The following is a 25808-nucleotide window of genomic DNA, read 5'->3' on the forward strand; positions in this document are numbered from 1 at the left end:
CCAACCAGATAGGGAGCCTGCATATAGAACCTGAGTGCAACAGCATTCTGCCCACCTGCAATTCCCAGACACTGGAGTGAACCTGTCAGGAGTGAACTTGACCCAACAACTCCCCACCCCACGCAAACAAATCTCACTGCAGCCAACTAAACACAACCAACCATGCCCTGGGGTCCCCACCCAACCACTTTCACCATCAAGGAAACATAATGAACAAACAGAAAAAGAACATACCCAAATGATGCTGACATAAAAACCCCCACATAAGCACTAAGTATAAGAATATAAGTTTACCACTTCCTCTCCTTTTTCTTCTTCCCCAACATTATTCTGCCCGCAGACTGTCTCCGCAGAGTGGTGCATTCTCTAGTTATCTCTCACTTGGACTACTGCAATGCACTCTTTGTGGGGCTACCTTTGAACTACAACTCATCCAGAAGCGGCAGCTAGGCTGGTGATTGGGAGCAGCTACCGAGACCACATAACACTGGTCTTGAAAGACCTACATTGCCTCCCAGTATGTTTCCGAGCACAATTCAAAGTGTTGGTGCAGAACTTTAAAGCCCTAAACGGCCTTGGTCCAGTATACCTGAAGGGGCATCTCCACCCCCATTGTTCTGCCCAGACACTGAGGTCCACTGCCGAGGGCCTTCTGGTGGTTCCCTCGCTGAGAGAAGTCAAGTTACAGGGAAACAGGCAGAGGGCCTTCTTGGTAGTGGCACTTGCCCTGTGGAACGCCCTCCCATCAGATGTCAAAGAGAAAAACAACTGCCAGACTTTTAGAAGACATCTGAAGGCAGCCCTGTTTAGGGAAGCTTTTAATGTTTAATAGACTATTGTATTTTAATATTCTGTTGGAAGCCGCCCAGAGTGGCTGGGGAAACCGAGCCAGATGGGCGGGGTATAAATAATAAATTATTATTATTATTATTGCAACAAACAAACATACAAACAAACACAGTTCTGCACCCTTCTGCAAAGAAGTGGGACACTGCCAAGGAAGGATTTTGCAGGATATGAAATATCCATAAACTCTGTTTTCCAGTTTTAGTTCAGCAATAGCAAGCGATTCAGTGATGACCTTGCCACTGTAGGTAGAAGGTCTCAAAGCACAATAAGGGTACAGATTTTGCATATTAAGAATCTCTAACTGAAGCCACAACGAGGTTCTTTGAGCTAGACTTTCCCAATCTTGGATTTGGCATGTAGGCATGTATGTGAAGAGCTGTCCAGTACAAACTAATTTATTAGCTCATCTGATAGTTCCGTGCTGTTATTCTGCCACAAAAATATACTCAAAACGCTATGTTACTGAATGCTGTGGTTTTACCGCAGTTTCATATTTCCTTAAAGGCCTTATTTGTGGAGCACACCTTAGCTTTGTAGAGTACTTCAGCTGTATGGCTGAACAAAAAAGCTCTTTGAAATGAATACAACAAAAAAGAAAAGTGACAATTTAACTTCTCAATTTTAAAAAGATCAATTCTAGGCCATTCTCAAACTATTTTAACAACTTTTTGAACTTTTCCTATTCCTACTGCAGCTGATACTGACATGCTTTCATTAAAAAAGGTAAACAGTAAACATTTTTAGGACTTGGCACTACTGACCATGATGACTATGGTCTTTTATTTAAAAAAAAAACCAATTATTATTGAAGACTTTCTTTGTTTACAAAAGTACGTGCATTGTTACTTTTCTTGGGTTGCAAAGTCTTTTTCATATATTGGTTACATATGATGTGAAATAAACAAATTCCCAAACCCAACTAAACATCCATCCCACCCCCCCCACACACCAAAAAGAATTTAAAAAGGTAAAAAAGAAATTTAATTGTTTTTTTTTTTTTTAAAGACCTCTGCGCTGTTCTGAGTTCTCCTGGGCGGCAACAGCAGCAGTGGCAGCCATCCTTATGAGGCCTGTCAGGCCCCACCCTGGGCCAGGTGGTGAGTGGCAGGGACAGGACCTGCAGGTACTTACAGCAGGGGAGTCCTCCTGGGCAGCTTTGTTTGTTTGTTTGTTTGCAAGGAGTCTGATGTTTGGGAAAATGGGTCCCTGCTGCTAAGGCAAATGGGAAACTGCTCCTTCACTTTAGCCCAATCACACATTCTTATCTAGGTACAGGGGTACCTCGGGATGCGAACGGGATCCGTTCCGGAGCCCCGTTTACATCCTGAATGGAATGTAAGACGCAACGGCGTGTCTGCACATGCACAGGTCGCGTTTTGCCCCTTCCACGCATGCGCATGATGTCATTTTGAGCGTCTGCACATGAGCGAGCGGCGAAACCCAGAAGTAACGCGCTCAACCTGAAGCACATTCAACCCGAGGTATGACTGTATATTCATTCAGCTGTGCATCTGATTCTGCAGTTTTCTCTATATTATATTTCCTTTACACACAGCTAGAGGTGGACTGGGGCATAGCGCTGAGGATCAATGAAAACACTAGTGCAATGTGACAAGGGAGGAAGCATCAGCCTTGGAAATGAGGAAATGTTCCATCTTCTCCCACATTTAGAGTGAGGGCAATGGGACGCTTTGTTTACTCTCAGTGAAAGTGACATATAGATTAGATTGGATTAGATTTAGTCAGTTTATGTATTGCCCTGCACAAAAGAAGTCCCGAAGCAATTTGCAAGGATAACATGCAATATGCAATAAAAATCCATTAAAACGAAACAAATGCTTAAACTGTTCATATAGGCAAATTTGACTACCCACAGGGTACAATAACATCAAGATGTTTACTATATGATCCCTCACTGGCTGGGATCATATAGTGAAGAAACTGTTTCAAAGCCACTGGGGTAGCATGAGACTCTTAATTTTAGGGTCATGAGCCCCTTGTTGGGCAAAAATATTCTTGTATTGCAGGGGGTTGGCCTAGGTGGCCCTCGTGGTCACTACAGTTCTATTATTCTAAGTAGGACAAAATTGCACCACCTCATCTGTACACCAGGAGACAAATAAATGCAAACATTTGTAGGAGTGGAAGGTCGGTTTTTGGAGTGTGAATATTTTAGCATCATCTGAAACAGGAACAATCAAACTTTGCAAAATGTTCAGCATATCACAGCTCCTTACACTTATCTTTGTCATTTTGCTCATTCAGAAGGAACAACCATCAAACTCCCAGAGAACAAATCTGGCTGCTTTGCAACAAAGCAAAGATACAGATTTAAGAAAGAAATAGACATGAATCATGATTTTACACTTTGCTTTATTTACTTGCATGGGCTCAAGACACACACAGTGGACGTGTACCGTATGAAAGTATTTAAGCTGTCTCTGGCATTGGTTTTCAGAAGCAGGGAGAGAATGGTTTAAATCTGCTTCCTCTACAGATGTTGGCAAGACCTTACTTCACCAGAAGTTAAGAAAGTAAAGAAGAATGTAGCAAGTGACAAAAAGGCATAAATTAGTTTTCCATTTTCAGAGAGCAGATGATGGTGTGTTATAAATTTGATGTGTCTGTCACTTCATGGACACGTTTGCTTATTTATTTTATAATAAATTACTTCTGGCATCTGGAACAGAGTTCACATTTGCTTACTGCATTGAAAAGCTATGAACTTTACTGTTTCCAGTCATAAAAAAAATATCTACAGAAACTAGGAAACTAATATTAAGGAGAAAGATGTCCTTTATGGGATCACCTGGGATTTCTGTCCTATGATTGATCTTCTTGGCTCTTAGTCTGTCATCTCCTTTTAACTGATTTTGCTCTTCCCTGGGCACAATCCAGTAAAAGTTAGTCATGACTAAATGCCAATGAAATAAAAGATACTGAACTTAGTCAGAACAACTTAATCCTCTTTCTGTTGCTTTCGGTTGGATTCCATTGGGGGTAACTTGTTGGATTTTCATCTATTGCCTTTGCCCCAGTCTTCCTTTGGTTCTTCATGTTAGGAAAAATGTGAGGAGGGGGTGGGAGGCAAAATACGTCATGCAGTATTTCAACATAAATAATAATAATTGTTAGTATGGAATGTTGGGAAATAGTCAAGGGAGTGTTCCAGGCAGCTGTGACTGGGAGGTGGTCTACAAGCTATTATTTATACATACATACATACATACATACCCATTCATGTCCATTGTGTTACAAAATTCCGTCAGTAATCAAAGAAAAACCACACAACAGATTTCTGCCCTTTTATTTATGACCACATGAAAAACGATTTTTTTTGGTACTCGTTTGTATAGATTATTTTTATTAAGTCAGTTTTTCTTTTTTAAAAAAATAATAATATTTATTGAATTTCCAAAAATTTTAATTTAAACACTACAAACAAAAAAGGGAAAAAGGCAAAAAAACACAGACGAAAAACAACACAATACAATACAAAACACTACAAAACTAACACATAAGACAAATAAAACAAAACAAAGACCATTTAAAACATATTAAACAATTTCAATGTCATATCTTTTGTTCGCTTATTTCCACGACTTCCTCACACCTCCCTTTTTGTATTCCACATCAATTAATTATTTCAGCAATTCCTTTCCATCCTCCCCTGTTTTCTATCCTATAATTATCTTAACACATTCTAACCTTATTTTGTTCCCTTTAATACTCTATTGATCTATTTATACTTAATTCCTCGGGTAGGGCTCTGATCCTCAATTTCATCTGTTTGTCTTTAAGTTCAGTCATAACCAGTGTCAGCTTGAATTCATAAAGTTGTCCTTGAATGGATGGGACTCTCTCCAGTTGAATTACTTTAACTTCAGCAGCAAGGGTTTTCTCCTTAACTTCATCCGCAGTTTGCCGTATCAGGATAGATTCCTGTATCAATTTCTGGGTGGTTTCTATATTAGTATTCACCTTTTGTCCCAGGTTATTTAAACTTTCTACCATTAAGTCAGTTTTAATATTTGCAGCATCCACTTTCATATTTATCACATCCATTTTCTTGTGAAGTTGTTCCAGCGAGTCATTTATTTTCACTAATACAACCGCTAAGGCCTCTTCTGGCGACATTCCGTCTTTCCCATCTGCCATAACACTCAATAGATTCAAGGTCAATCTCACAGTCTCACGGGTGTTATCTTACCGCTGGAAATTTCCCAGCCCAGATCTTATGTAGCCACCAGTTTCAAGAACTTCCACTAGAGGGAAACAGTTTCTATTTGTATTGATACATAATATCCTCTTATAGGCACAGTTGAAACGACCCAAAACTAATTTCAAAGTTACTTTCACTGCTGGAGACAGTAGAAACAATGTATCTTCTCTTATGCTAGCTGTCAATGAACGATCCAAACGCTGTCAATAAATATCCCACCAAACGTCGGACCTACTAGCAGCCCATTCCCAGGGTCCGAGCGGCGGTATTCTGCCTCTCTTGGTCTCTTCCGCAGGCAGACTCAGTCCACAACTCCCCCCCCTTCTCCTGCCTCCAAGGGGGGGGGGATTATATTCTTTACTTATGGAAATTTAGTCTTTACAAAACACTTTCCAAGACTTCAGCTTGCAGCCTCAATTGCTTCAGTCTATTTACAAAAGGGGAAGGCGGACTTCTTGTATTGAACCTTCCCCGTTTCGATGCCAAATTAGACGTTTTTAAAAATCCAATTTTCCCGATTAAGCTCACGGGTAGTTACTTTAGAGTCAAATTGTCCACAGGAAAAAGTCAGCGCTCTCCGACAACAGCTATGCGGCTTCACTCCATGGAAGAAGCAGATGATTCGAAGCATCGTGCCGCTCACCCCACATCGCTCCGGATCCCCGAAATCGGGTTTCCCCGCGAGTGGGGGAGGCGCAAAAGGTGCCCGCCGAATCCCACGCTCACAGGCTTCTCCCGCCTGTGATTTTTAATGGGTCTCCGCCTTCACCGTGGTGGCCAGACCCAGATTTCCATGGGGCTGATTCCTCCCGATCAGAGGAATCCAGCCATTGCCGGAGGCGCCTCCCTGGAAGTCTAGCTATTAAGTCAGTTTTTCAGGCACAGAAACATTTTTAGATGGAAAAACAAGAAGGAAACTGATCTTAATAAGGATCTGGCCCATGGAGCCAAAAAAAGCCCCCCTCCTCTATTTTAAGGGAAAGGAACTGAAAGTGACATAACTATCCTCTTAGTTGCAGCAGCCATCTTTTGTATTTGATGTACCATTTAAAATGACAGTAACCAAATATTGTAAACATTTGTATTTAAAGTAACTGTCGTAAAGTTAACCACCTAGTTCAATTGCTCCCAGATGTTTTCCCCCATGGACAATTTGAAAATTGCTGAAGGTCTGGGTAGACCACGTAATGATTGTTCTGACCATTGTAACAATTGCAATTCCATAGAATTCAAAGTAACGAATAAAAGAAGTGATAAAACTGCAGTTAGAAATCAATATGAACATTCAGTGTGACGGATGTGCTGTTTTCTATCTTCAGCCACAAATACCCACAGCCACACAAACCTGGGTGTAGCCAAAGGGGGACAGGGGGGCAACTGTCCCTCCAAAATCAAGTAAATTAATAAAAAATACTTAAATAACTGACCAAGCGCATCACAGATAGCTCAGTTCTGCCCCCCACAACATAAAACCTGCCCCCAGCTACACCCATGCACCTGAATGAAGAGATAAAATGAGTTATTATAAGATTCAGTTCTGTCTCAGCAAAGGGACTTTGTGTAGATTGACACCATAGATTTATAACACATCCATTGCACATTTAAAGCACATGGCTTTCCCAAAAGAATCCTAGGAATAGTAGTTTACCCCTCATAGAGCTAAAGTCTCAGCACCCTTAGCAAATTCCAGTTCCCAGTATTCTTTGGGGGAAGCTATTTACTTTATATTTGCATTGAATGTGCTTTAAATGGTCTGTAGTGAAGAGTGAAAATGAGTCAGACCAGAAAATAAGCATGACCTGGAATTATTATAGTTAAGAAAGTCAACAAATATTGGCAGTTTTGCCAATCATATGCTAGAAAGGTTTTTATTTTTATTTTTAAAGCAAAACAGTTGGTGTTTTTTTTAAAAATTGTGAATGTATAACCCACACTTTCATTTAAAATGTGGAATACAACAAGGTGGAATACAACATATAAGAACAAAATTCACAAAGATATCCCTAAAAATATCATTAAAAACATCAATTTACAATGAACACTTTAAGTAGATCTGTTTAAAACAAGTTTCAAGTAGGTTTTACCAATTACACAATGCAAGCAGTGTACAGTGGTATCTTGGTTCTCAAACTTACCGTAATCCATTCTGGGAATCCAAGGTGCGTTTGAAAACCAAGGTGTGGTTTCCAATTGGCTGCAGGAGCTTCCTGCACTCAAGCGGAAGCCGCGTCGGATGTTCAGCTTCTGAAAAACGTTTGCAAACAGGAACACGAGCCGATTTGTTAGATAACTAAGCTGTTCAAGAACCAAGGTACCACTGTACTATCATTTTTTAAAAAAGAATAATCTTTACCTTAAAAAGAATCAGGAGGCAACAAGTGCATTTTCTCGAACAGCATGCATAAACGCTTCCTATAAAGTGATTCTGTTTGACCTCCTGTTTTAGACATTTTCGCACAGCAATGTGAAGGGATTAAGGCCTAGGTTTCTTCTTTACATCTGCAGGAGTCATGAAACTGAACACTTATGTAGCACTTTCCAAAAGTGGCTTTGCCAGTTTTTCTCAAAAGTACAGAAGTGGTAAACAGAGGAAACAGACAACCACTCAAGTATTCATAGAAAACAAATTGTAAGTAACCAGTATATACATCTTGAAATGACAGCTCTGCACCAAATGGGGCCATTTGTCTATTGGCGGCTATTAATAATTCTGATTGCTAAACGGAACCTTCGTATTCAGACGTAGTCTATCATTAAGCACCAGGAAATAAAACAGGGAGGGATGTTGCTTTCATACCCACTTGAATGCTTCCTACAGGTATCAGGCTGGTTTCTGTTAGAAATAGGATGCTTAATTAGAAGGACCCTCAGCCTGATCCAGCAGGGTTCCTGTTGAGAAGCTCTTAATGTAAGGGAGCAGGATCTAAAATCTCAGCCAGGCTGAGACAAGGCTGAGTTCAAACTCAGGCAATGGAAGGGAAATCTGAGTAAATGGTCAATGGAGACTTAGTGGATCTGTTTCCTCTTAGCAGCTCTTGTTTTTGTCTTTGGAGAGTGGAGGTGGTGGGAAGATTCAGAGGCAGCCAGTAATCCAACTGTGAAGTGTGGGCGGGGAGCAAACAGTCCGTCTCTGTGGGAGAAACTTGCCAAGTTATTAGACCACAGGCTGTGAGTTGTCATATGTAAAAATTAAACAAGCTTGCAGTTGTCTATAATTGCATTTTGTACACACACTCTTAAATATATATATATTCTGAGGGACGGTTCTACCATTCAGCCTGTAATGGAAGTGTCACTCCTATGAATATCTGAGTTCTGCTAACTAAGCAGTTCAGAAATGAAGGGCACTTTAATATTGTAGCGTTTGAAACAAGCAGCATTGATCATGGGATTGCAATGCTCTGGAATGAAGGCAGCTTCTTTGAATAAAGCATGGCTAGGGAGGAATCTGGGGTCTTCCAGATGTGGTTGAATTATAACTCCCATAATTTCTACTGGGCATGCTGCCTGGGGGTGGTGGAAGTTCAGCAACATTTGGAGGATCACAGGTTTCCCACTCCTGCTTTTGGAATAAAGGCTGCTCCTTACATAAGTGATCTCGAACAACTTAAACTCCACAAGCTCTCTGTCCTAGAGTTTGATGTGTTCCCATCATTTTTGTTCAGGTACTTTATCTGCATATGGTTGAAGTGCTTACAAAATAGTTCCTTAGATTCTATAGAGCTTTTGTTCCTTGGCAGACTGGTATTTTGGATCTGTGTTTCCTATCAAAAAGACAGTAATTTACTACGTCTTGTACAGTCTTTTATCACCAGTACGGATTGGAACATGGCACAAAAATAACAGATGTAGCTGGCTGCGTACATTAGAGCTCAGTCACTTTAAAATGTGGCCGAGGTGTATTGTTTTTATGCATGTGTTTTTGCTAAGACATCTGATGGGGTATAACTTAATTTATAGTAGTCCTATTAATTACATGTTTTGTTATTAATATTCCCTGCAGTCTTGCTCCAAAACCTGTGCCAATTTATCCCCTTCAGCTCTGGAGCATTTTCTTTTTAAGGAAGCAAAAAGATTCAAGGTCCAAGTTTTGAATATTTGTAGCTTTGCCATCATTTTGCATAACATATTATATTTAGATGGCAATGTTTCCTTCCCTCAGATTTAAACATAACTCAGTATTAGTTTGTTCAAAATAATAAATATTTCTTTTTATAACATTTTTACAAGAGTAAGAGCTTGGAAAGAGGTTAGAGTGAGATGTTAGAGAGTCTCTTAAACATGGCATAATTTTAGCTAGCAAAGATGGCATCAATCTGTAGTTTGAGGATATAGGATGTGCCATGGATTATCAAAGGATACCATCACTGTTCTCCATAGGAGAGGGCCTACTGCACATATCATTTCATCAAGAGGTCTGTTCTGCAAGATACTGGAATTGAGCCTTTAGTGTAGTGGCACCTTCCCTTTGGAGCTCCCTCTAGTTAGTCTAGGGGCGTGGGTGGCGCTGTGGTCTAAACCACTGAGCCTCTTGGGCTTGCCGATTAGAAGGTTGGCAGTTTGATTCCCTGTGACGGGGTGAGCTCCTGTTGTTCAGTCCCTGCTCCTACCAACCAAACAGTTCAAAAGCACGCCAAAAAGTGTGTTTCCCGGCGGGAAGGTCAACGGTGTTTCTATGCGCTGCTCTGGTTCGCCAGAAGCGGCTTAGTCATGCTGGCCACATGACCCGGAAGCTGTCTGTGGACAAACGCCGGCTCCCTCAGCCAGTAAAGCGAGATGAGCGCCGTAACCCCAGAGTCGTCCGCGACTGGACCTAACAGTCAGGGGGTCCCTTTACCTTTTTACCTAGTTACATATCAGACAGGCACCATCTCTATTGTCTTTTTTACTGTATTTTTGGTTTTTATGGAAGCTGCCCAGAGTGGCTGGGGAGGCCCAGCCAGATGGGCGGGGTATAGATAATAAATTATTAAATTATTATTATTATTATTATTTTCAGCACCAATTGAAGTCCATTGTTTTCCAACAAGCCTTTTAAGTGGAGATCTTTATCCCAGTCTGTGCCTATATTGGATTCAGTTTTGTTTCTGCGTTCAAAATTGTTTTTAATTGTTTAATTAAAGAGCAAGCTGTGTGTAAGGTATTACAATATATGCACTAGAAAAAAAGTTTCACCTTGCATGACTTTTCAGAATAAAATTTAATTCCGCAACAAACAAGTCATAAAAATCATAAAATATTAGTATTTTTTCCATAAAGAATTTTAACAGTATGGTAAACAATAAACAGAAGACTGTACACATTTTATGGTTCTAACTGTCGGTATACATGCTTCATGTGAACTCCTTATCATTAGATTGTGACAACTGTGTTATAGATTACCTGTGATGAAATCTACAGTGCCCACCAAACAAAGTGAAAAAACAGGCCAGCAAGGTCAGATTGGTACCCAGGAACAATCTTCTGCAGTACAGACCTAGAAGAGAAAATGACCACCACTTGTAATTTACAGTCAACGGTTAAGACCACTCAGCTGTACCATCAATGATTTACAGTCCGTCCTGGACAATGACATTTCCTTTTAACAGGCCTTGGATGCCAGACCTGCATTCATTCATTCATTCATTCATTCATAATTTTTCTTACCTGCCCTTTATCCAAGGTGGAAAATACACAGCACAATCCATTTTTAAAATCCATTTAAAAATCCAAAGAGGGTAAAACTTACCAACAAACAGCCTCTTAACCTAAACCTGCTATTTACCATCAACAACATGACACTCAAGAGAGTTATGGACCCAGATGCCAGCTCTGCCCAGAAAGCTGCCCTGACAGCACTATTACAGGACCTGATAACGTCCTCCACAGCATCTAAGGATGACATGTAAGCAATTATTTGCCAACAATGCCCTTTGGCCTGTTTTTGTAAAATGCAGATATCCAGAAGGAGGAGGCAACAAATGTGTCTTCAGAAATGGAAAGCCAGTGGGGAAACATTTCAGCCTGCCAGCACACACTCTGTAACTAATCTTAAGATGGCCCTCTTTGAACAAAAGATCTTCAAAGGGAGACAGCAGCAGGGAAGCTGCTGAATTACAATACATCAAGAGGTTCAGCACCATCAGCTGCAGATTGAATCTCCACAATGGATTTTTATCACACTACATGTGTCAATTGGCTTACAATTCCAGGATGTCTCTATTGTAAAATGTTTTTTGTGGTTGTTCTTTTTGTAAATAGCTACTGTTACTAAGGTATGGTAATTATCACTGTCCTTATTTTTCTGGCTTTCATCTCCTTCTGACCTCTCTGCTTACAAGCTCCCCCCCTACATATAGATATGCACACACACCACAGGTACAATTACCTGCAACTGAGGACAGCACCATGCATCTGATAAAGCGATCCAGAAAAATGTATGAGGTAATCAATTTGCTCCTCTTTAAGATGCCACAAGACTCTTCCACTTTTGCTGCAAGAGACAAAGATAGCTGTCCCTCTGGAAATAATGAGGAAATCTGTTTGTGGGGTGAGGGGGCAGCATAAGCTTCAAGCTTCTCTCCCCCACCCCATACCGCTGTCTAGGGAATGGGATGGCTAATGAGAATACATAGGGTAGAACAGTGTGAAAGTCTCAGAACTTAGGACAGTGGCAGGGATGTTATCCATAAATTGTTTCTTCATCCTCACACATGCAGGTACTTGTTATTTCACATCACAGTTGCATCGGGTGTTTGTAAATTTTTAGGCTAAGATCTGATGCCAGAACCTGATTCTCCAGTTGCTGTTTTAGTCCTATGAAGAGCTGTGAAAACAGTCTGTAACAGCCTGATTACAACCTTCTCAGCAACATTTTGCTCCAGCTACGCAGATGATGGGGCTGCAGCACTGTGGCTAACAAAGAAGTCATTTATAAGTGTTGCTGTTTTTATGACTTGATGCCTCCCTTGTTAAGGGTTTCGTTATCTCCTCTGCCCTCTGCTCCTGCTGCTACGCCTCTCCCAACCAGATGCAAGTTCATTAGCACTTTCTGCAGCCAAGCTTGTCTTTAAACATTTGTTTTCTAACAAAAAGTTACATTGGGGATTGTACAATCTGGCAGTTGAGCAGTTTTAAATGGTGCTGAATAATTTACCGAAAAGAGATCCTACAGAAATTAGTTCAGTTTTTTAACCCTAAAATGTACACGGTTTTGCCTGCTGATATGTTGTCAGGTCTTCCTGAATCTAGCTGCTTTAGATCTGCTCTAAAGTCCAAAAGCTGCATACGAGACAGATTTAAGGCTCTTCAATACAATGCTGCATGAAACCGCAGCGAGTGCTTACTAGCCACATTTTTGCTTTGGAGTTTGAAGCTGAACTGATGACTCCTGGGGAGCAATGTTTCCTGCTGTCTAAGCTAAAATGGCGGTTGAGGGCTTGTTCACAATTCAAGTTGGTGAGCTGAAAATGTGGACTGAATATATTGCTAGCTGAGCTGGGCTTGGAAGTTGTGTTTCACCACAAGCAACCCTTGTAGTTCAGTCCCCATTGACCACCACCCTGGTCAACCCGCTTTCAGCAGCTTTGCAGTGGGGCTGTCAGAGCTGGCCCAACACAAGCTTGGCTGCCGGAGACAATGGACCAGATGGTGCACATGTGCAGAAGCCAAGTAGACCGGCAGTTGAATCTTACTGCAACACTTGCAACACTTATTTCATCCTAGCTTACGGGATGAAGGGCTGGCCACGTAGTGTATCTAGGCCTGTCCTCTTAACACCCCACTGTCATTCCCCACTCCCAGGCACCAGTTTTTGAGGAAAAAGCCTCACTCTTTTGTAGGCATCACCTATGCGTGGGTCTAATTGCAAGTTGCGCTTGTTCGTATGACACCCCAAGCAAACACCCGCTTACCTTTATGCAGTCCTCCTTGTCACTGAGATAACTTGGTCATGTTCCCCAAGATAACACTGTATGTGCGGGAGAATACTAAATTTACAATTCAGACCAAGTTAAGCCCTTTTAACTGATTTCAATGGGCGAGAGTTGAAGAATGGTCCATACCGTATTCATTGATTCGGACATTCTTCGCTTTGGCTGGATCAAGCTGGATTGTATTGCTTGGCGTGGCTCAGCACAGGAAACCTTGTCTAGGAAAGTCCAAAGGTCAGCTCAGTTTGGATCCTGAGAATACTGCACTAACCACAGATCTAGTGGCTCTCCACATGGGGCAACTGCAAAGAGCAGTGAGAATTCCTGGTTCTATTCCAGGTGGCACTCTGCTAATCCTGCGTACATTTTACTGTATACCCCTTGCATTTGCACTCATTCTTCTTTTGCACTTCTCTGCCATTCTGACTGCTATGTTCCTTGCAACAACATACAGAAGAGGAAGGGATGGGCTCGGTGACAGAGCACATCCATTGCAAGTGCAGGGTCCCAGATTCAACCTCTGACATCTCTGGGCAGAGTTGGGGAAGACTCCTGTGTGAAATCCTTGAGAGGCATTGCCAATCAGGGTAGATGACACTGAGCTAAGTGCGCTAATGGTCTGGCACATGCCTAAATGCTGTGGAACTGGGGAAAGAGAAGACATTCCTGAATGCCTTTATTAAAACAACAGTTTCATGCTCTGGTTTAGCTGTTGTCCAGCATCACAAGCAGGGCAAAATTACTGAAGAAGAGCATGTTTTTGTGGGACAAAGTGTGGAATTTAGAGTGATTGAAATACAGGGAGGCCAGCAAGCACCCTCTTAATTGTTTCCCCTGCCTCAAGATGTTCAGCTTTTATTAAAATAATTGCTGTAGGCAGCTATCCATTTGAAATCTAGTTAGCCAGGATTGCAAGCAAGTTATCAACTGTGTGAAATAAACAAATTAAGCTGACAGCTCTTTAGAGGGTATAGGAATTTACTATTGCATTGATACAAGCCATTATATTTGGTCATTGAGTTATACGTTCGGAATCATTAAGCTTTACCATTTTATTATATTGCTTAAACTGTTCTGCATTAAACGTTATCATATGCATAGCAGCAAGACATATTTTACGCAAATATGTGCATACTGAGGTGAGAGAATTTGCATAATTATTAACAGATCCCTTTGGGTAGGACGGCTGGTTCTACCTTAAGTATATAATTTCCTTGCAAATTGTTGCATGGGCCACTTTGATTTCTTGCAGACGAGGGAAATATCACAGTCTCTTTATGAGATTTGTATAAAGATAATCTAAAGCCAGAAGTAATTAGTGGACTATTTATAATTTAAAAGATAATCTTATTTTTCTTCTCAAAGTCCCTGGGTTGGTTAAATCAATTATACTGTGATGATGTTTATTACATACCACATAAGCTCTGGCCCTTATTCTGCAGCACATACCCTTAGCACATTTTTTTTAAAAGTTATCTATGCAGCCTATTAAATTAGTACGCTTCTCAGTGCAATTTTAATATAAACCAAAGAGGACAACAATCTAGTCTAATCTTTATTATGGCCATATTAATAATTCTACATAATGTTGCTCATTTGAAAAATAAATAAATAAATTTATTTATTTAAGCAAAACCTGTATACCGCTTTCTCAACAGAATACCTCTTGATGTATGAGCATCAGTCCTTTGTTGCAAGTCCCTTCAGAGTCCCTCAATAAAGAACCTTGATTGAAAATATTGTAGAGCCAAGTAACTTTTTGTTACAGCTGTCCGCGTTCAGTGAGTTTTTTCACCTCTGTGAGACTCTCACTTTTCTTTTCTTTTTTCTGGTGGGAAGAGGGTAGAGAAACAGCAGACTCTTTTCTGCTGAAGCTTTTGCTGCTGAACAACAAGTAAATATCCCTTTGGAATAATTAGGTCCTGAAGACTTTGGTTTAGGTTGGTAAACAATGCAAAGGAAGAGTTCAAAGAAACACTCCCCGCTCCCATATGCTGTGGCATGTCTTGTTCCATCATCTGATTCACGGGGTTCAACTGGAGGCCAGGAAAGTTGGATATGAATTTCTCTTGCAGTGTAGAGATATTCTCATTTTGAATTAGAACATTTTGGACCAGGGAGACTGTAGCTACTGTGGGTTTTGCTGAGAGCTTTGTCTCTTACAATTTATCTGCAGTTATAGAACCAGTTTAAACATCTGTGTTGTATATATACAACACAGTCTTTGGGCTGCAGCGTCATCAATATGTGGGTGACTCATATCTCTACCTCTTGTTTTCACCCACTCATTCCTGGGAGTCTGTTGAACTCTTGAACTACTATCTGGAGGTGGTTTGGGGATGGATGAGGGCGAACAAGCTGAGGCTTAATTGAGACAAGATAGAGATGCAGTGGGCGGGAAAACTGACTAATCTGGATGGAGGTTTGCAACTGGTCTTGGATAGGGTTGCACTTCCCCTGAAGGGCCAAGTCACAGCTTGGTCATTCCCCCTAGCTTTAGTTGGTATGCCAGCTATGACCTGTCTAGCGAGAGCAGATCTAGTCTTGGTTACTCATGAACAACTGACATCCAGGCTAACTGCTGGACATTCAGGTTTTATGAGGCCACTTTTGAAGATGGCTCAGAAACAATACAGGTATTTCAACAGGTTTTTGTTGCTTTCTTTTAAAGATATGCTAAAAATGTTTTATGTGTTTAAACTGATTTTAATGGTGTGTTGCTATTGTTGCTGTTACTCTTCTTGGATGATACAGTTGTTTTAAAGGTGTGTAGTTTTTTGAAAGATGTAAAGTGATCGCAAAATAGGTGTTATCGCATATATGTTGTTGTTGTGTTCTAATGTTTTACAGAAGCCACCTTGGGAATGCTTTGTCCTAAACGGCTACCTAAAAGTACTAGAATAAATAAATATAATGTACACACTTATAAAGATACATATACTGTAATTCTTTGTCAAATATTTGCCTGCAAGCAATCAAAGACATGAACCTATGCTGGTAGTTGGAACAATAGTGGAAAAGGTTACATTTGGTGCCTTTGTGAGGGTGTGTTTATTTTATAAGTAGTATCATGGTGTCTTCTGGGTGACAACTGCCATCAGCTCAGAATCTTTCTTGGTTGTAGACCAAACTGGCTTGCCATTTGCTCCATATTTCTCCAAAGGGGCCTGACTATATTGTCTGAATGAATCATTTTCCCGAGAGAAAGATTTAGCTATCAAGCTGTTAGTATTCTTGACAGGCCATTCTTGCCAGAGCTTGGTTTCTGTGTATAAAAAACCTTGTCACAGAAGGTAAAAAATAATGTAAATGCAATGCTATGAAGCATGAATTACTCATAAAAAGTACATTAACCAAAGTGGCAGAATTCAAATGAGTAAAGAGATATACACAAAATAAAACAAGATGTGTAGCAGTGTCAAATAGGAGGAAGTATGCACTATGATAAATCCTTTAAGGACTATGTATATACAGTAATTGACACTCATCTCGACGGTGAGCATGCATAAAACTGTAGTGTTCAGTGCTGCGTTTTAAAAAGGCCAAGGAATAACCAAATTGAATTGGGTTCCACATGTGTTATGCACTGCTATGAATGTATGTCTATTTCAGTATGCAATCCTTCAGCAACTGTTTGTTTGTTTGTTTGTTTGTCCTGGGATGTTGAACCTTACAGCTTTGGAAAACTGTAATATTACACCTTCATAGTTACTTATAGTTTCTCCTTATGTCTCCAGTGTTGGCTGGGGGGGGGGGGAAACCATATGAGCTGTGCAGTGCCAAATTGGGCTTTGCTTCTGGCTGCTATAATATCTGCTGGCAAGCTCACTGACAGCTGGCACACATGAATCTCAAGTACAATGGATGCTTGGACCAATCACAACCGGAGGAATGCAAAAGCAGCTCATAGCCTCTTTCTCCAGACTCCCTGCAAATACACATTTCGACTCTTGCAAACAGGGCTACTCTATGAATGTTGTCAGATGTTCACACGCTATATATAAATTTATTATTTGGGAAAAACCGTTTGAGGTTTTACGTGGGGACTGAAGCATTTGTCAACACCTGAAATGGGGGACGATGTGTAAGGATTTTTATGTAGGCAAGCCTGTTTCGGAACATTCTGGAAAGTTCTTAAAGGTGTAGGTTTTACAATAATATAGTTGAGTTGTGGATGGTGGTGGATCGGTGGAAGCCAGCCACATAATAAGCAAGCCTCTTTTGAGTACAGTGGTACCTCGCAAGACGAATGCCTCGCAAGATGGAAAACTCGCAAAAGAAAGGGTTTTTGGTTTTTTGAGTTGCTTCGCAAGACGATTTTCCCTATGGGCTTGCTTCGCAAGACGGAAACGTCTTGCAAGTTTGTTTCCTTTTTCTTAAAACCGTTAATACAGTTGCGACTTGACTTCGAGGAGCAACTTATAGCACACAGTGTGGTAGCCTTTTTGAGGTTTTTGAAGACTTTGGTGATTTTTGAAGCTTTCCCAAAACTTTTCCGAAACCGTGCTTCGCAAGACGAAAAAACTCGCAGAACGAATTAATTTCGTCTTGTGAGGCACCACTGTAATTATTTGCACTGTGCGTTCTGCTCCTGGCTTATGCATAAAAAGTGAAAGACAACATAGAATGGAGGATGGAATCTACATTTCAGGACACATTTTTCAGTCACTTAAGACCAACTATTTAGCAGCAGCTATTGTCAAGCAATGATGGGGACGCGGGTGGCGCTGTGGGCTAAAGCCTCAGCGCCTAGGGCTTGCCGATCGAAAGGTCGGCGGTTCGAATCCCCGCGGCGGGGTGCGCTCCCGCTGCTCGGTCCCAGCGCCTGCCCACCTAGCAGTTCGAAAGCACCCCCGGGTGCAAGTAGATAAATAGGTACCGCTTACCAGCGGGAAGGTAAACGGCGTTCCGTGTGCGGCTCTGGCTCGCCAGAGCAGCGTTGTCACGCTGGCCACGTGACCCGGAAGTGTCCCCGGACAGCGCTGGCCCCCGGCCAATAGATGTGAGATGGGCGCACAAACCCCAGAGTCTGTCAAGACTGGCCCGTTCGGGCAGGGGTACCTTTACCTTTACCTTTATTGTCAAGCAATGAAGAGTAAAACAAAACAAAACAGTACATGTGCTGAATTTTTAATAATTTTTATTTTTCATCTTATTGTATAGTATATCCAAGAACACACTTTGTGTGTTGCCTTCACTCTGCAATGTCTTCACACCCCTTTGAAACCTGAAATGGTATCCCTTAATAACATAGATATCCATCAGTGCTGAAAATATAGAAGATATCTTTGTGCTAGGTTAATAGATTGAAATGTTTCATTGGAAAAGTATATCCAGATCTGGATCATTTTATCCAATTTGACATCCTTCCTTCATTTGTGATTTTTCTTTTAAAACAATGTATTCAGTTCAAGCTGGAAAAAGCAAAATGATGTGATTCTACTGCTGAAAAGAGATTCTTTTTCTGTGGTCCATGACTCACGAGAGTGGCTGCAGCAGAGTGGCTTTTTAAGAATTTCATGGATAGCAGGCCATTCCTTTTGACCCCTTCTTCTGCTACCCTTTGTAAAGAGGGAGAATGTGGTTTCTGGTTTTCCCAGCAGCTTTTGGGGAGTGGTATGCTTAGTGCCCAGAGTCCTACCAGATTTCTGCTTGAGCTGCAGTTTGATGCACTCTTACTTGTGAACAAGCCCCATTGACAGCCCAACTTGACATGATGTTAATTGTGTGAATGCAATTAACATGTGTGGCTTTTGTATGTAAATAGCACCCGCAGGATTGGGGGGGGGGGGCTTCTTTCCTCACCATAGTCCCAGTAGTGGAGATTTTCCTTGAAATGCAAATAACATCTTTCAAGATTGTGCTAGGGGGAGAAAGAGTTAAACTCCCTCTCACCATCCCCCATTGTCCCAGGACTGCTCAGGCTTCCCTGTGGTTGTTATTTACATAACAAAAGCCATGCATGTTAATAATAATCATGCAATTAATGTCACGTCCAGTTTCTTCTGAATACTATGGATTTACCTCTGAACAAATATGCTTAGGAGTGTGCTGTACTGAAACATAATTGTACTATGGGAAATTTTAATGTTGATTTTAATGTGATAAGCAAACAAAAGAAAGCAAAATCAGATCCTCGTTTGATGTTATGGCTACGTGTAGGTTAAGTGGCTATGATCTGCATGGATGTTGGTAATGTGTAGTGAGGGGAGACACAGGAGAGTGCCCACCTGGGACTTTTTCAAAGCAGGAGCTGATGCTGTAATCTGCTTGAGGGTACTTGACAGATCTTCTTGCTCTGGCAAGGGAATGAGGTGATAATGAGGCATTCAGGTTAGTTTGTGACAGATTAGCATAGAGGAGTGAGTCATAGGATGAGGAACACAGTCAAGCAGAGGATAGATACTATATTCCTTTTCTCTTATGCGGCTTGTACTTCTCAGGGACAGCTTAAATGGTAGCACTTCTTTGCAAGATCGCTTGCATTTCTCATGAAAAGCTAAAGGATGAATTTCAGCTAGCTGAAGGTATTTTGTTAAAGCTCGCTGCGTTAACCCTATGTAGTCAGAAGCAAGCACTACTGAGTTCAATGGAGTCTACTTCCAGAAAACTCTGAAATGGATTTCAGTCAATGGGGAGTGTGTGTTGCATTATGGCCAGCACAACTGCCTGCATTTTTGGACTTACTTTAGGTGCATAGCTATGGAGGCTGTCTTAGTAAACTCCTGCACTTCAAAATTTACCACTGCTCCGTTGATTGATGTACTTATATATTTACAAGGATTATGTCATGATTAAGACAACTGGGTGGAACCCATCAATCAGTAAAAGCCAAAAGAAAGAGAAAGAGATGTTTTGTGAGGCCTTGCGCAAAGCAAAGTTAGACATGCAAGACCTCAGGCTGATTTCTGCAACCTGTATAGGATGTCACAGTTTTGTAGGTGTGCTCATCTGGTGTGGGCTGGAGCTGCTTGTGATTACAGGCATATAGGAAGACTTTAACAATTGGATAAGAGAGCTTTGTTTAAAATGCAGAGAATGGAGGATTGGTTAGTGTTCTGAGGACGAAGATGGGGGATAGGGAGTTGGGAATTAATAAACCAGAGCAGGAAGATTTCAGCAACCAGTGGAGGGTTGGAATGCCACACTTCTAACTTTATATGCGTCTGGAATAAAGAAGAGAACTTTGTACATTTTGAATTAAAAGTTATGATTTGATCATGCCCCACAAATAACCCAGAGATTCATTTTAAATAAAAGGATACATTCTACTCATGTAAAAACACGCTGATTCCTGGACCATCCGTGGGCCAGATTTAGAAGGCGATTGGGCCGGATCTGGCCCCCAGGCCTTAGTTTGCCTACCCATGCTCTAAAGCATGGTCAGCAAACTTTTTCAGCAGGGGACCAGTCCACTGTCCCTCAGACCTTTTGGGGGGCTGGACTATATTTTGAAAAAAATAATGAACGAATTCCTATGCCCCGCATTTTAAATAAAAGAGCACATTCTACTCATGTAAAAACATGCTGATTCCCGGACCATCTGCAGGCCGGATTTAGAAGGTGATTGGGCCAGATCTGGCCCCCTGGCCTTAGTTTGTCTATCCATGCTCTAAAGTGTTTTGGCTTTCTTTTCTCCTGACAGTTGGATTTCTCAGAAGGACAGGGAGATTTTTCTCCAAACATCTTGTGAAGAAAAACCACTGGCCTCAGCTGTGATTGGTGGATTGGCACCTGATTCAGCAGAGTATCAGAAGATCTCTCTGGCTGCACTCCCAACACCGGTAAGCACAATTTTTGATTGCTGCTCTTATTGTCGTGGCATTTTGGGTGTGCACTTTAAGGAATTTTGGTCTACACTTTGCCTTGGCTTCTAAATTGATTTTTATCTGTTTGCATTTTAAATTATATCACTTTGAGACTTTTCTTTTGTCCAAAGCGCCTAACACATGCAACTACTAGTAACAGTAATAATAACATTGTGCTTTTTGGTGTCAAGTTGGGATGTTGGGGCTGAGTATTCTTGATATCCACTGTCAATAATCAAGATATAGTTTCAAACTTTGGTTCTGGGAATAGCTGAGTTTGAAATATGGTGTGCATACACCAACTCTTCTTACCTGGACTTTGACTATTGGAAAGTTGGATCTCTTTTATAGTATGTCCACTATTGCTAAATCAATATTAGAAACATTTGGAATATCTCTTCCTAAGTTGTGCCCTGTTACTTTTAAACTGAGCTCTGATTCCCTTCGGTGGTTTGAATACATCTGACTACTGGTTTTATGTTGCAATTCTAGGGTAAAGTAATAGCTTGCTTGATTTTATCTGTGCTTCCTGTTTTTATGTTGCAATTTTACTGCAATCTAATTCTATCTCTGATGTTTTAATTCTCCAGACTCTCAGTTCTGGCTTGTAAAAAGTCCTTAGTGAGTATTTATTCCTTTCATAAAATACATGATTAAAGCAATAAGAAGATTTAATGCAAACACCTTTAGATTACTTGTTTTCCTATCCTTTGTGCTTTAGAATCACAATTTCATTCAGTTCTCATATAGTAATATGCTTTACTCTATATCTATACCTATGTACATCCCCCACAACCCTGTAAAATAACTGATAAATCCAGAAAAAGAGGATTATGTTGAATTAATTAAAACCTCTCAAATTATTGGGAAGGATTTACTGAATATAAGGAACCAACTAATAAAGGCAGAATAATCTGACTGTAAAATCTGCTATACACAAAACCTCTGATTTGAGAGTTGTATAGTAATCATAGTCGTTATGTAAACTTTATTTTAAAACTGGTATTTGGGACTGAAATCCTATACATACTTCACTGGGAATTCAAGAGAAATTATTTCTGATTAGATATGCAGAGGACTGACCTGCAAGTGTGGCTGGTTTATTTGCTGCTACACCATTATTTTTATACTCCTCTAGTTTGCATGTAAAAGTCATGACTGTGTTACTCCTCCTTTTGTCTTTATGCTGCTATGATGCCGCCCAAAGCCAAACCACGATTCAGCTTAGCCTTACATCCAAATCTGGGCTCATAGTTTGTCTCACTCCTGACAAACCACGAGCTGTAGCCAATATTTATTATTGGGTGGTTTGTTTCCCCAGACAAAGAGCTCAGGTTTGGACGTAACACTAAGACAGACCATGGTTTAGCTCTGTATAGCAGAGTTGCAGCAGGATCTTGAAGCCACCAAGATTTTTACTTAGCCATCACTTTCCTTAGACTGGGTCATTGTGTCTATTTGTTTATAATCTGGCAGACAGGGCCTGCATTTCATAGTTCTTGTACCATGACTAGAAAATTGACAGGAGCTTTATAAACCCTAAAGTACCACAGCAGTGAAGTTCTTAGGTTTACTTGTACTGCTTCAAGCATATTTCATTGGTTTAGTAAGCTTCAGCCAGGGTGGTGTCTGCACAAGGGTCTGGGAAAGTTTCATTTCTGCCTGCCTTGCTGAAGTGAATCTCCAGACATTTGGAACTTTTCCCATCCTCAGTTCCTCACTGTGTTGGCAGGAGGCCATGAGTAACTTCTGAAATGTTTGATTAAGATTCAAGCAGGACTGAGAGAGGTCCACAAAGCCATCACCAGCAGGCGGTCATGTTTTATGGGAGCAAGGTTCTAACTAGCAATTTTTACTTGACTTCAGAATACATCATAATGCCATCCTTGAACCTAAATACACATATGTGCAGTGCCTTAAACATCAGGGACAACTTGTGGAAGTTCATCAAATACAGTGGTACCTTGGTTTTCAAATGTAATCCGTTCCAGAAGACCATTTGAGTTCTGAAACGTTTCAAAACCGAAAACTCAATAGCCGACAGCTAGGCCTCAGGATCTTGCACTCAGCAGAAGCTGCGTGGCATGTTCGACTTCATAGGCGTGTTTGAAAACTGAAGCATTTATTTCTGGGTTTATGGCGTTTGAAAACTGAAGTGTTTGTCAACGGAGATGTTCGAGGTACCACTGTACTTTGCTCCCCTTTGCAATTTGTCACTGTAACTATCTGGTGCTCAATGCTCAAAATATATCAGATATTTTGCATCCTATTCCATTACTCGACTTCCCAGTGCTCCAACATTAAATCGTGTCATCCTGTTGACTTCTAAGCACTAGACCTATTGCTATGTAATGATCTGTTCTGCCTGTCAGCAGTTTGCATATGACAATGCCATCCCTTTGGGTGCAACATCATGTGAAAAATGGTGTCATCAGTGGTAAGAGTGGGATGATAAACAAGGTTTTCTTAAAAAATAATAATCAAATACTTCAATACTTGTCAGGTTGCATTCTACCATAACAAAAACAGGCCTTATCAAAATAGATTCCAGTGTGTTTGGGGCCGCTGGGGTGGCACATAACACTTACATTGGATATGTTCTCTAATTGATGCTGTTTGCTTGCATATCTGGGCCAGAAAGAAAGTGAGCTGGCTGTCTTTACAAGAACAAATGTGTGATGGGATACTTCTTTTCCTACATGGACTGATCTGTAGAGGAGGGCTTTCACTTACTGGTCAACTCCTTTTTTGTATGAGAGTCTTTCTCTCCCCCCCCCCCCGCATTGCAATTGTTACTAGGTGGGATGGCCATCTTGCTGTTCCCCAGTCTGCTTAGCTGGGTGAATGAGTTTATGAACCATACTCTCCTAGACCTTTTCCACCAGCCCAGACTTAGAAAGAGGGAAGCTTTGGATTTATGTTTTCAAAGCCCCAAACCTTACAGAACCTTGTGAGCTATGATTAGAATTTTAAAAAGTAGCTTAGCTGTGCTGTCTTTCCACACAAGGGTAGGTTTTAGTGTGGGATCCCAGATAATTGCCTTTTAAAACCACTGAAGCCAAATGTCAAGATATATTAAAAAATTATTAGGTGGAAATAGGAAGGCAACTCTCTCAACACACAAGCATATGTATATGCACACAAGCTTACAAATAAAAACAATGGAGTCAGACTGGCTAGTTACATAATATATAACATGCGTATGTAACATACATACATATGCTTCAGCATATGCAAAGCTCCTTGCAGAAGAGATACTTTAGGAGAGATCAGATGAATGCCGAGAAATAAAGACTTGAGGGTGAATCCTTACTTACTGATGGGAATCTGAGAAGAGTGATAGCTGACCTCCTTGTTTGTCCCAATGACAAAGTAAGTCCCATCTCAGTAGTCTGTTTTGTGAGTCCAAGAAAATGCAAAACCATAAAAGGGAAGATGATTTCATTTTGGTCAACCAGATCACCATTGTAGGCTTTACTTCTGACTCTGAACTTTCCTTGCCTGGCCGTGTTAGACCAACCAAGCCATTGCATAGAAAGGTTTAACCTGAAGATGCATATTCCAAAACAATACAGTGGATAGCTGTCTATTCAAGGTTATATGTAAGGAATAAAATATCAGACACTCTAGTTGTGCTGTTGTGCTGTGTAGAAATATTGGAGTTCATCATATGGACTTAAACCTGATATTACTGATGAAATGCTACTAGATAATGTGAACGTTAGGGTAATTTATGTAACATCCTTGTCTTCCTAGTAAATCCCATCAATGTTTTTGCAATGTCACACATGATGTCTCTGAAAACGGTCCAAAAGAATAGAATACCACTGTCAGGGGTTCAGGGGCAGAGGCACATGGGAGGCAGGAGAGGGAGGACGATTGGGCAGAGTCCGAGGACAGCGAGGAGGAGGAGGACTGTGGCCCAAGGGACTCCATGAGCTTTTCTAGTGAATCAGGGGATTCCCAGGAGGGGGCGCCTGTAGCCAGGGGGAGAGGAGCCCCAGGGGGGACTCATCAGGGGGAAGGAGCCAACAGGGAATCCCGAAGAGGCAGCTGGAGATCAGGGCATGCTTCCCCTCCAGAGCGCAGTGTGTCAGGAGAGGCAGCTCCGTTGGCTGGAACGGAGGAGAGGTCAGAACAAGCTGTTCTCCCGGAAGGGGAGGGGAGCAGTGAGGGGAGTGACGTAACCGCCAGGAGAAAGGTTGGAAACTGGGCGCGCGCGCCAAGTTCAAATGTGCAAGCGCGCGGGGAAACGGAGAGCCCGGGGGAGGAGCCAGGTCCCAAAGCCCGCAGGAGGGAGGGAGAGCCGTCGGGAGATTCAGCGTCGGAAGAATCTAGGAGGGGCGGAACTCCAGCGGGCAGAAAGACCCTGCGGAAAAGGAAAGACAGGAGGGGGTGGAGCAAAGCCAGCATCTTAAGCTGGTGTAGGGGGGGGCACCGACTCAGAAGGGACTTCTACGGTCTAAGCTAACAGACGTACGGCTGCGCGCCGCTATTGTGGAACAACTGATGGACTTCAATAAAGACCTTTGTATATAAAGAGAAACTGGCGTTGGTCCTTTGTGAGCTGGGACCTGAGGCAGCCGTGACAACCACTTTTTAAACCCAAGTCTGAATTCCAAATTGCAGGCCTAAGACTGGTGACTCATTCATGCATCTCTCTCTTTCTCCAGTAAATGTACAGTAATAAGCTAAGCTGGTAGAGTGTCACAGCTGGATGCATAGACTTTGTTCTATAGTGAAGAGTCATTCCCGGGTGCAGAGAACCATGTTGTACTTGGAAGATTCTAAATTAAGGCTGTATGTGGAAAGAGCACAAGTGTGTTGGGTGGGAAACAGTTGTAACATGTGGCAGCCTAGATTCTTGGTGGTTGTAAGTCACTTGACAAGTTTGTACAGCAACACGGAGAGGTCAGGACTGATTTAATTACCGGTAATCACTGCACCTGGAAATCTGCAACATGACTTCTTGGCCTGGTCTTAATGCTATAATGAATGAAAAGCTGATTACCTATGACA

At 41.4% G+C, this 25808-nt stretch overlaps 1 protein-coding gene across 2 annotated transcripts in view; it reads left to right on the forward strand.

Annotated features, from left to right (window-relative positions):
• Positions 1 to 11361: 11361 nt before the first annotated feature.
• Positions 11362 to 25808, forward strand: part of ZNF385D (zinc finger protein 385D) — a 567358-nt gene continuing 552911 nt past the window's right edge. Inside the window, exons 1-2 of one of the 2 annotated variants that reach the window (XM_082193430.1) lie at positions 11362 to 11494; positions 20627 to 20765. The gene's annotated coding sequence lies outside the window, so the exon portion shown is untranslated. The remainder of the gene's footprint in view (positions 11495 to 20626; positions 20766 to 25808) is intronic. The other variant, XM_082193439.1, reaches the window with a different exon arrangement.

The sequence above is a fragment of the Podarcis vaucheri genome (genome assembly GCF_965113315.1).
Source record: "Podarcis vaucheri genome assembly, chromosome: 12".
In the NCBI taxonomy this organism is placed as follows: Eukaryota; Metazoa; Chordata; class Lepidosauria; order Squamata; family Lacertidae; genus Podarcis; species Podarcis vaucheri.